At 49.4% G+C, this 15,437-nt stretch overlaps 1 long non-coding RNA gene across 1 annotated transcript in view; it reads right to left on the reverse strand.

The window, feature by feature from the left end:
* The window catches only part of LOC113564102, a 40,282-nt gene that overhangs the window by 5,278 nt on the left and 19,567 nt on the right, over positions 1–15,437 (reverse strand). The window contains exon 2 of the long non-coding RNA XR_003407791.1: positions 8,336–8,379. This is a non-coding gene — a long non-coding RNA (uncharacterized LOC113564102). The remainder of the gene's footprint in view (positions 1–8,335; positions 8,380–15,437) is intronic.

A 15,437-nucleotide genomic window follows, 5' to 3' on the forward strand; every position in this document is an offset into this window, starting at 1 on the left:
GTGTCCCCTGTGCCAGTCACCTGGCACATAAATCGTGGCAGGTATTTCATTAATTCCACGTCGGACGACGTCGCAGCGCATCACTGCTCATAAATATGTGCAGACACCCCGCAGACACGCCCAGCGCCACCCGCCCCCAGCCCCCAGCCCCCAGCCAAGCGCCTGCCAAGCGCCGCACGTACCTATAGACTCACCTATAAAGTCGTGTAATCGTCTTCATAATTCGCGCCAAGACAACTCGACTCAGCCCTTCTAAGCCACCCAAGCCACCCAAGCCACCCAGCCATCCAAGTCAGCCAGCCGGCATAATGTTTAACGCTGCGCTGCGAACAATAAAGCGCAGCAGCGCGACTATTGCACACAGAAGCACTTACACACTCACACACTCGCACACAAGGAGAAGTTTCCTTCGCTACTCCAGGAAAACCTACTGAAATTATGCGCATTTATCAAAGGAGCAGCGCAAAGAAAACTCGTGCGGGCGAGCGAGCGCACACACTACTGTAGGTCCAATTACATGTGCGCCACGGCAACTGGGGAAAAGTGCATGTAATTTTGTGTCAGAAATTATAAACTCGGCACACACACTGCGCGCATAAACTTACAGCGCAGGAAAAGGCGCCTCTGCAGAATGAAAACCCGAAGTTTTCGGAAACTAGGACTTGTTGGCGCCCACCTTTTTGCCAGTCCTATCGAATTCTTGCCCCAATCTATCTACTATATTAGTATACACATTAAGCTAACTTCATCACAGCCATGAATTTATAAGTAAATGGATCATTGCTCCGCTATATGCACCTCTATCTGGAAAGGATGGGTACGGATGGTCCATACCAAAAGCTTGGTCAAATCAAAGGTCATCCCAGCCCATCAGTCCATCATTCCCCGCCCTTTGATCAGCCCTGTTTTATGCAAATTGTCGCTTTGCCATATTTCATAAATGCATGAAATTAATTTCGCTCGCACACCCTGCCACATGCAACACCGACCAGCCGACCAGGCGTTAGTGTGGGCATATACACACGTATGCGTTTTGATTGATTGCTCTCACTTTGCGGTAAGAGCCACTTTGGCTGGGGCCACGTTTTCGAGCCCGAACTGGGCTGAGCGTGAGAAATGCATTTGAATTTACAATGTGTCAGCCCGGGCACCATTAATATGCCTCCCCCCGTTTTGGGGCTATTGTGGCAAGGGTCCTCTGACGTTTATGGTGGTCGGCCCGAAACTTTGCCAGTGCATAAATATTTCCCGGCCAGATAATAAGGCTTGAATTTACGATAAATGCTGGCCAGCCGGGATTTCTTCCTTTCGTCCGTCCGTGCGAAAGATTTTCAAGGACGGCACGCGGGCCTCATAATGCGAACCGGTTGCTATTAAAAAGGGTCCCACCCAGGGTGCGGATCAGGAGCAGGACCAGGACCAGCACCAGGACAAAGGCTGTCCTGTTTCTCCTTCGCCTTCGATTAAGCGGCGGAAGTCCGCGGCACAGCCAGTTGTCCGTTGCCTGGAGCCGGTTTCGGGCCATTGCCATGGCCATTGCTGTTGCCATTGCCATTGCGTGGTGGACATCATTGCCGCCATTAAGCTCTAATGACCGTAATAAATAATAATTTATTTTACCTGCAGGCCACCCAAACCTCACGGAGGCTACAGTGACGCCTTGCCAGGCCGGGCATACATGGGGATTGGAATTCACGGATCCTTGCGGTGGCGAGGCCCAAAGACAAAAGGGTTCTGTTGCATTCGCCACATTAATTGTCCGTGCTTCGGCGGATGCTTCTGGCTGGGATTTAAGTGGCATTTTATAGCCGATTTGGCGAGTCCCTTGGCAGGCTGGGCCTCCTTAGCCTTCCCGCTGGCTAAACGGTATTCAAGGCACTCGAAACCCATGGGGTTGCCTAATGCGTGCTTATTAAAATTGTGCGTCATTGGAGCGGTGCCCCCGGAAAAACTGCGTCCCAACTCAGTGGGCATCGGCCCCACCAATGAAATCAATAAGTGGGTGCTGTCAAGGATCCTACTGGATTTCTTGGCGAGGCCCGTAAAGAGCTTAATTAATTTTCAGACCGGCGCGTAAACACAACTCGTATGCCAGCACTGAGCCCCTGGGAGAAGTCACAGAATTCGAGCGAAGCTCCACTGATGCGGCTCAGCCTGGCTGGAACAAAATCAATAGACGACAACGTCCTCGACAATGGCAGCATATGCTGCACCGGGCACAATAAACATGGGCGTGAAAACCACAAAATTTTATGCAAACTCATAAAATGATTTTTACAGCTAAGCAACGAACATAAAATAAGAGCCATTGTGGCGGGGCTGCCGCCAGGCATAGACAGCCAAAGCTGTCCATAGATGGCCACATAAAACTCGCAACAAAAAGTGCAGTAAAACACGAGGCCCAAACGTGTTTGGTTTGGGGTTTGGGGCTTGGGGTTTTGGGCGGCTCGGGGCGCTAAAGCCGCTTCAGCGTCAATATTTTTCCTGGGGCGATTTCGCCGAGTTTGCCAACAACCGCAAAACAGCCAACGGATTTTTATACACAATCGCTTGTTTGTGTTCGTACTGCGAAAACCGATCAGAATGTAGAATGGAGAATCGAGGGGGGGAGCGGAATGTGCGCAAAATATTGGGGCCAAATCGGTGGCAAGCAATATACGACATACTGCAAGCAAATGGCAGAGTCGGGTCCCCAGCGCCTACTAGTACGCCTCGGATAATAGAAATTGAGTCGGCCACGCCCATTCCGAAAATCTCGGCCTGGCTTCCATGCCTGCTGCTCGCGCGTGTGTGGCCTGGCCAGCATTGGGGCTGACCTCAGGGGATTTGGGGCATCAGTTGGACAGTCATGACTATTGAACTAATATCCAGGCCGGTGGGAGGGCTGCGGATTTGGCAGACAGCGGCGACCGTTCCCTGAGCGCCACAAAATCGAGAACTTTATGACAGGCATTTCCCAAGCATTTCCCAAGCATTTCCCAAGCATTTCCCCAGCATTTCCAGCCGTATTCGGCCAAGGAGCAGTGCCAAAGATGTTCGATATTTGCTTGCCTTGCAGCTGATCTGCATCACCCAGAATGCGGGCTAATTAGCTGTCCACAAAGGGCGGGCCTTTCCCCTTCCCGCTTCATCGCTTTCTCCTGCTCACCCGGAGCTCTAGTCCTCGAAATGGCCCGCAAATCTCCAGGTCAGTTGGTAAGCAATGGGTCAGTGTGCTGGCCACTTAAGGCAGAACGAATGCGGTGCCCATCAAACACAGCTGTCACATACGAAGCCACCGCGCTGGAGATTGCCTGATTTGCCATGGCCACGCCCGCTTGGTGGCGGGGTCCTTTCGCTGGAGATGTCACTGGAGTTTGGCTAAAGGGCTTATGCGGAACCTAAAAGGTAAGCGAAAACAATGCAAAACGAGTGCCAGATATTTACATTCTATTGATTGGCCGCAATTGGCTGAGCGCTGCATGTGCGGGTTCAAGGAAGCGCGTTAAAGTCGGGCACTCCTTTCGAGCAATGAGCAGAGGGGCGGAATTATTGCGTATACGGAGCGTGGGACGCAATTCCCCTGGTGGCCATAAGGTCGGAATGGAAATGGGACTGGAGCAGGGAGCAGGCAGCAGGCAGCAGGGAGCAGGGAGCACATGTGCGTGGTGCGGAGGGAAATTAAGCAAATCCCAGCTAAGCAATTCCTGCAAACATGCAGCATTTATGAGCAAAAGGGAGCTGGCAGCTGGGCATGGCAAAAGGGCACTCGGCGATGCATGTGGGGTTCATTACACTTGTGCATGTTGCCGTCCGCAACTCGCAACTGCAGCTCGTTGTCCGTGCTCCGCGGGAAAACATTTCGATTACCCTCACCTTCATCCTTGGCAATCCCAGCAGCTAGTCTTTCCCAGGACAAATTCAAGTGCCCGCCCGTCAAGTTCCGCTAAATCGGAATTGGCTACCCGGCCACGACTCGCAGGAGGACTCACATTATCCGGATGTTTATAATTATGGCCGACAGTACCCACCCAGCACACACATACGTGCATAGGAGTGGCAGGCTGATGTGCCAGACCACTCTCAACTCAACTCCACTCCACTCCACTCCTCCCTGCCTGCATTCACATAGTCATTTCAAATGCAACATGGCCAAGTTGTACTCGCCCAACAGCCGCGGGGGTGGATACCAAAAAAGAATTATTATGTTTCTGCTCGTCACTGCCGCAACATTATTCTCTTCAGTTAATTGCGACTGGGATCGGAGTCCATGTGGAGGCGGGCAGGGCACTAAAGGGACGCGGAGCTCCGAGTGGGAACGGCACAAAGAAAGAGTTCCATTTAAAAAATAATGAGTTTTCCGGCTTGCACACTAGCAAAAAGCAGGCGGTCTTGATGGAACGAAGTCAAGTCACTCTACGACCACGGAGCAAAAATTAACTTTGCCCTTAATTATGAAGCTGACAAAATGGCGTGCTGCAGTGGGCGGGTCACAGCTCCTGATTCAAGCCGCACCAGGCAAATGGAGATTAGTACTGGAGCGCAGGAGGCACTTCTTATCACGGCGATCCCACGGGGCTCCTCCTCCGAACTGGCCTCCAGGAGGCCGGAATCGAGATAAGGTTCAGGTCAGCGACAACCACAGATCGGAGCCAGGTGCCTGCTCCCGTTTCACTGGGCGTTTAATATTTTAATTAATTACCAACCACCGTGAGTGCCAAGCAAAATTCTGTCTTAATTTGAATGCAAACAATAGCGAAGGCTGGGAAATGAGATCTCAGCCCTTGAACTTATCTGGATAAGTGTAGCCCGGAAACTAGAAATTAGCTTGTGAAATAATTGTGAGCGCAAAGCCATCCTCACCACGCCGTTTAATTTGTCCTTCAAGGATAAATTTCTTTGCGGACGCATTTCCGCTACCCCACCCACTTTATTTATTGAACTGGAGCTCTGATTTAGGGGCGAGTTGAAATGGAAATGGGTTTTCCGTACTGCTGTACTTCTGCTGCTCCCCCGCTTTTTATGATCTTTTAACCATAATTGCCCCACATTATGCAGATGTGTGCGGCATGTGTATGCATTAGTTATTTGCTTCCCGCAAATGAATTACCATTTTATTTCCTGTTTCTCTGACAATTTGCTTGTGTGCTCGAAAGGCAGGGCTTTGTTTCCCTTCTAACGCGCATTTGAGCGAGCCTTCGCAAAGGAATCTTTTGTGCATCGTAAATCCTGCTGGCTTTTCAGCCTTTCTGTTCAATTTATTTGCTGATTAAAACTTTCCCTGCTCATGTGACTGAACTTGGAAGCGTCCCACCCCAAGGCCTATGCCAGGTAATCTCCAACTTAAGCGTAGGCCACACAGAATTTGATCTATGAAACGATATCTACCCTTTTGGCAGAGTCGAATAGTCGAATAGTTTTTCGAAAAGAACTCAACTTTATCGTGCCTTTCCGGGGAAATTAACATGCCGCCCCAACCCCGCGTCCTTGTGGATCCTAACTAGCTCTCCTTGCCAACCCTCTAGTCACCCATGGCCGTAGGAATAGCATATGTTGGCCCGTTCGGCCTTTGTGTGTGCGTTCGGTTCAACACTAAACTTTTATTTTAGATTAAGTCAATTTGGCCAACAGCATGCGCCGCACCCGTGCGGATGTGGGACTGGAAAAGTATTTTTCATTTGCTTGGCTGCCCTTTTTATTAACAACAAGCTCGCATCCAACTATGCAGGGAAACGTGGCCCGGAGGCCGATCACCGCTTCCATCGTTAAACCTGCTGCGTGGAGATTGTCTGCTGGCGTTTTGAGTTTGGCGTTTGGCCCATTATTACGTATACGCAACGTGGTCTCCACGGTGTAATCGACAAAGTTAAATTTCGCATTTCACAGGAACTTTCTCAGCTTCTCGCAACTTCTCAGCCCAGGCCGGATTTTCGATTCACTCGTTCGGCCGCTTATTATCCTCCCAATGCGCCGGAGACTCGTTTCGGGAAGCGAGTTTAAGGAACGCCATAAATTATGTCGGAGGCTGTCTGTACCGGGTGCACTCACACAGCCGAGCAGGTCAGCCCTTTCTGTGCCTGTGCCTGTGCCTGATTGCTTGATTTATCCGCCGTCTTCGGGCTAAAGACTTTATTGGAAAAGTTTGATTGGAGTTGCCACTACTCAAGCCGGCGCTCCAATGCCGCTGCGGTTGGTCTGATGGCTCCATTTCGCGGAATCAACCGGGGGAGAGGGCAGTGGGCTGTCGAGTATCTGGGTATCGTGATTGAAGCCTGCTCGCTGGGCCCATAAATCATACATGCACACGCCAATAAGGCGCAATTTTTAGCATTTAAACATTAATGGGCCTCCGTACAGCCGATGTTAATGAATATATAATAGTCGTTCGCGAAAAAAGCCGTCATCAAAAATGTATTTGCGTGTATCCCTTGAGAGGCACAGATTTGTGATGGCACATTGTAAAAATGGCGATGTTGAAGTGATATTGGATTTGAACAGTCCAACATAGTTAAACAAAGCCAAAACGAAGAGGTAAAAATAGGCAAAAATGCATTTTTCTGCAATTGCCGTTCGAATTTGGCTCAAAACAGCAGTTTTCCAACTCCAAGGTTCTGTTTCTAAGAGTAGCAGCCTTAAAACTTTCTACCAACAATCTAGTCAGCCAATTTTGTTGCTCATTAAATAGTGGCATTGTGCAAGTTGTTGCCCTTCTGCATTTGTTAATAACGGGAAGCCGTGGAAAAGAGGCCAGTTGTAAGAATATTTGCCTAACGTTTTCGGAAGTGGCTTAAACACGCTGTAATAGTGGACGGTTGATACGGCAATGACAGCTAGGCCTATTTATTTGTCTTAATAAATACTCCTGGGGCACATAAATCATGACTCGCCTCACGGCCAATGCAAATAAATCATCGTAGGAGTTGGCCTAGTTGAACTTGGCCCACAGGCATGCCCAAACGCCTTCCGTAGGCCACCGCTTCAGGGAGAGCAGAAGATCATTGCTAATAAGTTCCATGGCTTCCATTGAGTGCTTCTGTTTCTGATGGAAACTTCTGGCATAAGTTGACATATTCGCACTACGGCTGCCGGGCCACAAGATTTATAGCCCCTTTAACTCCCGGACGGGTGAAAAAACGTGGTTTTGCCACATCTGCTGCCCAGAACCTATCAATACTAAATTGTCGGCCAAATATGCTTAAAGTTTCCGCCATAACGAAGGCAGCGAGTTTTTGACAGCTTGATTATCGGCAGCCCAGCCCAATTAGGGTTCCTTGGCTGGCCGGAGTATCGGCTAATTTGCACTCATTAGGAGGCAGCTACTTTTTGCTTGGTATTTGGGCTTTGTGTCGTTTGTTTTTTAAGTGAAATTTCAAACAAAACAGAGCCCAGAAGCTGCGGCACCAACACAGTGTGTGCAACCATGCGTATAATTAATCTACTGGCATTAATTGCGGCAAAGGCAGAAATACCGCAATGCCAGCAGAAACGGAAACGGAAACAGAAACTGAAACTGAAACAGGACTGAAGTGGGATATGGCCGGAATGTAAGGAAAGCCAGAAATATTTTAACGTTCAGCCCGTTGAGATAAGCTAAAGCGGGCACTTCGCCGCGCTTAAATGTCATTCGAAGTCAGCCAACCGTGGCAGCCAAATAAAAATCCGCCTCCTATTGGGGAAGCATTGAAATGTCAGCAGAGTGGGCGGCGTGTGGGAGTTAAAGCTGAAACCCTTTGGCCCCAAATGCGCTTTAAATGCCTTTTAAGCAGATGAACTGAACTCGTTCTGCCAGGACGAGTGCCGCCCGCCTGTCTATGCTGCTGACGTAATTAATTGCTGGCCAAGTTGGGCTCAGGCCAACACATTCTCACCTGGCCAGGCTCGAGCAGGAACCTTTAGCACCTGGCCAAGGTGCTGGCAAGGGCAAGGGGCGAGGCGAGTGCACAATTTATAAAAGTCAGCACTTGAACACGTTTTAACCGAAAGAAAGAGAGCACTACTCGCCAGCCAGCCAGCCAGGTCACTTCATTTTATTATCAAGCGCATTTCTGCACGTAATTGTTTTGACGTTGCATTGCAAATTGTCCTTTTGGCCGCTGCTGTTCTTCTGCTGTGACCTCAGGCGATGGCATCGGGTTTGGGTCAACTAATTCATTATCTGAAAGTATCGCAATTAATTTCTGAGTGTCAAGACGCTCCCGTTTCCATTTCCATTTCCACGCCACGAAGCGCGCATGAACTGAATTTAAATGGCGGCTGAACACGCCGCGAACACCTGGCGTATGCGCAATGTGGCGAGCAATTAATCTCTGCCCCGAATTGATAGAGCCCTTAATCTGCGTCCTCCCTGCTTACTTACCAGCCACTACAACTCCAATGCGTCCTCACTGAGTGCGTCGCTACCTAAAAATAGACAATGGAAAGAGTTAGGATTAGTCTGCGCGAAATGCAGGCCTCGGGCGCCAAACATGAGCCAATAGCTCCACGTACTTAGCGTCTACTGTGACTGTCATCTGTGCAAAGGAGCCCAGACCGGGAGGCAGATAGAAAGACGTTCATGACGCTGCTGACGATGCCCAGGACACACACTCATCCGGTGACACAGCGCGAGCCGTGCTGATTGCCGCCTGCTGAGTCAGGCATGTCAGCTTTGGCGTCATCAATTTGGGTGCTATTGACATTGGAGGCGGACGGCGCGGAATCCGACTCTGTATCCGCATCTGATCGTGCATTGAAATCAGAGGCAGGACCTGGGCGAGCCTTTGTCGGGGCTTAAGTGAAATCAGTGCAGCCTAAGGCAGCACTGGCAAACGGAAACTGGCGTCATCGCCAGCTGCACTCCAATGGCATATGGCATCCAATCTGGGTGTCAACAGGCAGAGCTAGAGGAACACTCTGGCAGAGCTGTTTCATTTAATTATTGGCGCCGTTTGGGCAAAGTAAAATAAATTAATTATGCTCGCCTGGCCAGTCCTGCGCACGGGAACCTTAAGTAACCGGGCTTTAGGCAAATAATTAAAAAAGGACTCGCTGGTCCAATCCGAAAAAGTAATTATTTGACTCCGGCTCCCCTCTCCATTGCAGCCGAGCTTCCAGCTCCGCTGGCGGATGGCTGGCGGATGGGTGGCGGGGGTGAAAAAGTTTCGCAACGAATTAAAATTAATGAAAATAAATTTTCAGAATTGTTTCAACCCCTTTCTCGGCGGGTAGAGACCGGTAAAGTTGACGCTTCAAAATGATTTGAGTGCTTTAAACCAAAGCAAGCCCCGGCCCGGCCGGGAAAGAACCCGAGAACCCAGTGAAAGGACGAAGGGTCCTGGCAACCAGCACGAGTCATCGTAGCCGTCATTCTAGCGCGCAACCCGTGGGGCCCACGTTCATAAAAGCACTTAAGATATTTAGTTCATGTTCCCAATCTTGTATTTGAGGTCATTCATTCACCGGGGGTCGCAGCATCCTCTTTCTCGGCCAGTTCCCTTTTGGCCAAACAGAAATCTTGCAAATGCCTTTGACTTTGGCTGCGGCTTTGGTTGCCCTCCGAGATCCCGGAGGGAAGTCCCTTCCCCCCGTGGTGTGCTAATCCTGGAGTCGATTTGGAAAGGCATCAAACTAATTAAATATTCGATTAGCCAAAGGGCCGGGAACGCTCTGACAAATTAAAAACGATTAATATGCCCTCGCAGCGTGTTTCATTATGCACGCGTAAGCTTTGCTTGCTGGTAAGTTTGCTGGGCGAAAAGTAAAACCTCCCAATCGAATCCCTTTTCTTCTCAATTTTTAAAAGCGGCCACTAACGAGTGCCCACTACCATTTGCTATTTTAATTAATCTCCTTTAATGGCGTCTTCTTTGAGCTACGGCTTTTTGGCGAGCTTGGGTTGTCCATATGCTGCCAGCCAACCCACCGACCCACCGACCCACAAACCACCAAACCACCAACACCCACACCCACACCCACACCCATACGCGCCCTCGGGCTCACACACACATGCATAATTAATGGGCGACTTCATCTGATTATGAGCACATCGAGCTTTGTTTTGGCCATATTGTGCTCGCAACTGGAAGCCCGGACGGCCTTGCTGAATTTTTTGAAAAGATTCCGTGTTATCCCTTTTAAGCCGCCCGACTGACATTTAAAACGCTTAATTAGCCGCGGCTCCTCCTGTTTCGGGTCCTAATGAAATTATTGAAGCATGTTTGTCATGCATCCGAGAATCCGTGTACGGCCATTCATCCGACCCAGCATCCAGCATCCTTACGCTGAGCATGAAATGACCGCTTATTATAGCCAGCTGCAGACAAATTTAATTTATTCAAAATGAGGCACATTGTGAGCTCATGTGTCCTTGCTGAAACTTTGAGTGGTCAAATGGCTGGGTCCATAATGTCCCCAATTTCGAGCTAGCCTCTTCCGCTCTCCGTGGCCGACTCCGTCCGTATTCATGCTAATTTTCATGGATGAACGAACCTTGGAGTTGAGTGTTATTTAAAGGAGCGGCACATCCTTGACCATTAAAAGCGGTCCACAAGCTCGAGCAATTTCATTTGAATTGCGAACGATCCTCCTCTTAGGCCAGTCATTATACTATTTTTATTTATTTGGCCAGCCGGGGGAAACGTGCTACCCCATAAATAAGTGCACTGCCTGCTTGGGTCTGCTACCTAATCCTCTAATCCCCTCGAGGTTATTGAACTTTACGAGCTAGGATTACAAGCCGAACCAAACGAGTGGGAAACAGAACGGGAAGCGGAAAAGGATGTGAGCAGACCCTAGCGATTTATTAGCCTATGTGTGACTGACAAGTTTATGTTTTCATTTTTCTTGGACTCATAAATTTTGCGCAAATTCTGGGAGATTTCAAAACGAGTGCCACTGAACTGCGATATAAATTCCAAGGCTCCGTGACCAGGAACAGGGAACCAGGAACAGGGAGCACCAGGGCAACTACCCGAGCCGAGTTATGAGCTCAAGGCCCGCCGAGCCGAATTTATTGAAATGTTGGGCGAATTACAGCCCGGGTTCAGCGCGGGTCGATCTATTTATAAGCCTTGTTTCCAGCATGTAAGATTCCCTTTGAAATTTGGCCTTAATGGCGTTATGCACACTCGAGTGCATCGCGGCACATAGCTCGATTTCCACTACTTGACTATCCGTCCATGTTCCGCTTGTCCTGTGTATTTTGGGAGCTCCAAACAAAGCTCGGCATTTGCCTGCTGTTCCAGGCATTAAATCAATTAATGGGTGTAAGTGTGAGTTCGTCCGCCGGGAGGTAGAGCGACAGAACTTTATCCCAGGTGGCAGACAGCCTGTGCCCGTGCTTTTTGCGAGGCAAACTGCGTCCCACTGCGCCGTACCTTACTTAACCTAACTGGGATCTCCACATGGACTACGTGGGCTCCGAAAAAGCCCTTCAGCGCGCAACCTTTAAAGCGCAGCAATTGAATTTGGCGAACATGTTGCTTTAGCGCTTCTTCCGTGCACTTTGCAACCATTTATCTCAGCCTCTTCGGGCTCTTCGGGCTCATTGTGCCGGAACGACCAATTTTTGTGATTTTAAATTCAGTTAACGGAGAGGGAGACCTTCCACGGCTGGCCAGTTGACCCGCCCCTGATTGCTTGTAGTTCTGTAGCAGCTTAAACAACTGCCGGCTGCATTCGTGGCCCAAACTGGAAGAGGCTGCTGTCCGTTGCCTTGGGCGACTGGCCCCATTAGCTGGGAAATTTATCTACATGCACCTGACAGGTGGCCAGCAGCCAACGGGAGCAGCTCAGGTTGATTTAGTTGGGACGGGCGGGCGCCTCCTCCAATTGGTCCACCACTTGACGTGGCAGCCGGAATGGCACACGGAGCTCGGACCCGGGGCTTTGGGCGAGGGAAGCTCTCGGCAATTGAGATGCTGTGTGGTGTGCTAAGTGCTGTCTGCTAAATTAGCTTAAATTCAATAAGTTAATGGCAGCCCCTGCCACTCCGCTGGCTCTGACTCCGGCTCTGGCCTGACAGAAACGGCTGAAACCTGTCGACGTTGCCCGTTGCACACAATTTCATTTTGCATGTGGCAAGTGTTTATTTTGGGCAACAGCCATCAGGCCTGATTACATTAGGCATTAAGAGCAGGGAGTCTGCAAAAACTTCTCGCAGCAGTTGTCCTTCGCGCTGTCCAAACAAGGAATCACACAAACAGTTTCGCTTCATTTGCCATAATCGCCGGCAAATAAAAGCGACTTCCAATGCCATTTGTCCCTGTCAGATCGCAGTTTACGATTGACTAACGATGTGCGCGAGTAGCCGGGTAACCGGGTAACCGGGTAACCAAGTAACCAAGTAGCCCCCATCCCCAAATCGGAGTGCTAAAGTCATTTGGAGTGCGCAACAGTCGTTGCCACGAACGAGGACTGAGATAATAATAATTATGTACATACTCGAATGCCCCGGCGGCGTAGACCAACATGGCCGACACACGTGATCCGCAGCTGGGAAGTGGGTAAACTGAAACCGAAGCAATGTGATGCGATGCAGACGACGGCGAAGGAACCCTTTTAAGATGTCAGGTTGCATTTTTGTCGGGCTGCCTGGGCCTAATGAACGCTGACGTCAACAACGGCACTGATTCCTGCGGAGCAATCACCATCGCTTGCTCCGCTTGCTTTCATACTCAATTAGCCTTGACAGTGATTAATACTGACCGTAATTTCATTAAATCGCCTTTTGATATGACCTCCCACCAAAATCGACAGCGGGAATGGCGGAAGACCCTGGGCCGTGACATAAATTCGTTACGATTGGAAGCCCTTTGCCGTTCAATCTGTACGCATGTAAGGGCGTGCATGAGTGGCTTTGGACGGACTCCTGGAGTGCCGGGGGTCCAGGACACGGAGGACCCCACTCCCCCTACGTGCGGAGTCATTATTGGTCCGTGCAGAACAGGACCTCAAATCTTTATAAACGGTGCGGCCCAATTTCGGTTGCTTGGCCACGGCTAGAATCACTTTATTCAAGTGCGTAATAAGGATTAGCGTAGCCAGTCTCAGCGGAATACATACACCTACATGTAGCCCATAAAATGGGGTCGTAAAAAATATTGGAACCAATTAAAGTTATTGTAAGGATGCAATTATTTACTGAGTGAAATTACATAGTAGTACTGAGGAGTACTGAGCGCTGTTTAAGTACCTGTTTTAGTAACTCCGATTTGACAAGCTGATTCCACTTCTGCGAATGAAGCCATGTATGCACAGTAAAGTGTCCTTTAATTTTATTAGTCATACAATTTTGTAATTGCTAGATATTGATGCAAATGCTGCAGCTGAGAAAGTAATCGGGATGGCGAAGTCATTGACACCAGGCAGCAAAACAAGTAACTCCCTTGACTTACTCGAGTAATTGAATTGGGTTATTACCAAACGCACAGGTGACCGAGATGGCAGTGGCCACTCCTTTGTGAAGTGGAATGTATTTACATACGATTTAAGATATTTCCCGCTTGCATCGAGACCGAAAACTAGTCGTGAGTGACCTCGTGCGGCTGACACCCTCTAATGAAGCTAAGAAAGCCATATTAGGCGTTTTCCCACCTTGTGACAGCGAGGGATACACATATTTTGAGGTCAGAGCGTGGAAGTAAATGTATTTTCATTAGAAAGCAAGCCACAAATTACACTAACAAGCGCCTCGACGAAATCGCATTACTTTGTGTGTGTACCGAATAGAATACCCTGCTCGTTTTTACTCACCTGCCACCTGGCACCTGGCAGGTCAAGGCGACGGGAATGTTCTCTTAGTTTATCGTGTGTGTGATAATAATGTCGACCTGCTGCATATTTGCTCTTGTTAGCTGTCAAAATAATTGACATAAAGTGGCATGTGTCTTCGACGTTGTTATTTACGAGCCGTACACGCATAAGCGAGTAACGTAACAAACGAGCTGGCCACGCCCACCACTGAAAAAATGGGAAGGTATCTCGCCCAGACTGGCAAGGAGTCGGCAATCTGTGTTCTGTATCCGATGCCATCCCACCATCCCACCATCCCACCATCCCACCATGCCACCACGATTTATTTACCCAGAACTGGCGGGGAGCTGGCCATTCAAAATGCGTAGCTCGTTCCTCGAGACTTGCATAATAAAGCTGCGTAAGACTAATTTATCAGATATTTGCGCAATTCAGATAAAATATACTTTAATTTCGTGGCACAGTGAGCGCGAATCAGCCGCTCCTGGCAATCCACCCACGAAAACTGAGCTCGAATATGATATTCACGGTCGAATGAAATATTTATTAATGAAATTGCTCAACGCTGTTAAATATTTAGCTCCTGTGCATAAACAACTCTCGAAATATGTCCAAGTATTTTGACTGACAGCCTTTTCTGGTTGCCTTCTCGCAATGCCCTTTGCCGGTATCCTTTGCTGGGAATTCACACAGTTCACTGTCATCGGTAATTTTGGGTTCATCAAAAATTAAGCACAGGCTGCAAAGCGGCGGGGCGGCGAGAAATGCGAAAAATTCCTGGCGCAAAGTTGGTTAATGGCCATAAATGTGGCAACAGACGATGACAACGACTGAAGAATGAAGTTTAATGCGAGCACAGTGCTCCGCACTCACTATGCGCGCATACCCAGAGGAGCATGTGGACGCCAGCACGCCAACAATGCTTTCCGGGCCCAGTTGCCTGCTGGTGGGGCTCCATCTTTTGCTGCTTTCGCAGTGTGCTTCGCGTGTGCTTTGGGGCTTGCGAGCATTATTAATAAGTATGTACGACGCTGCGTATACGTGACATTTACGGAAATTTGATTGAAAAATATCGAACATACTTTTCGCCACTTTCCCGGGGCGACTCCCTCCACAGCGATTCCATTTGATGCGAAGGAAAATATGAGTTGATATGCCAATTTCTCCCCCCATCTCGGGAGCCGGAGGAATCACGTAGTGCTTCCGTCGACTCCGCCGTGTTGTGTCATATTTTACGGACCCATTTCACCCCGCTGCTACCCATGCTACCCATGCTACCCATGCTACCCATGGGCCACTGCTACCGATATGTGATGTGCGAGTGCGTGTGTGAAATTACGTGTCTCCCGAAAAGGGTAATCTGAGTCGGGCCGACATCCAAGCTGATCCACGCAGCGGAGTGGCTTTGCAGCGTGCAGCCGCGCTGACAGCTCGCCGGTTTTCAGCAGTAGTTGACATTGATTCATCAAAAATTAATCGAATTCCCAGTCTGCGGGCCCACGTCAAACTGTCAGCCGTCACGCAGGGCCAACTAGCCTCCGGTTCGCACATTGCGTAATCCGCTTAGAACAACAACTCATCAAAGGCTGCGGTTGCCAGTTGCCAGTTGCCAGTTGACATCAGTCCATGCGCACTATCCACTATTGTCGCCGCATTAATATGAGAGCTGCATGCAGCGCAGCTCAAAGGGTCCTTATAATTGGAAATATCTTAGCCCTTGCTTTGCT

Source organism: Drosophila erecta, unplaced genomic scaffold, assembly GCF_003286155.1.
Source record: "Drosophila erecta strain 14021-0224.00,06,07 unplaced genomic scaffold, DereRS2 tig00000055-arrow-pilon, whole genome shotgun sequence".
NCBI classification, from domain to species: Eukaryota; Metazoa; Arthropoda; class Insecta; order Diptera; family Drosophilidae; genus Drosophila; species Drosophila erecta.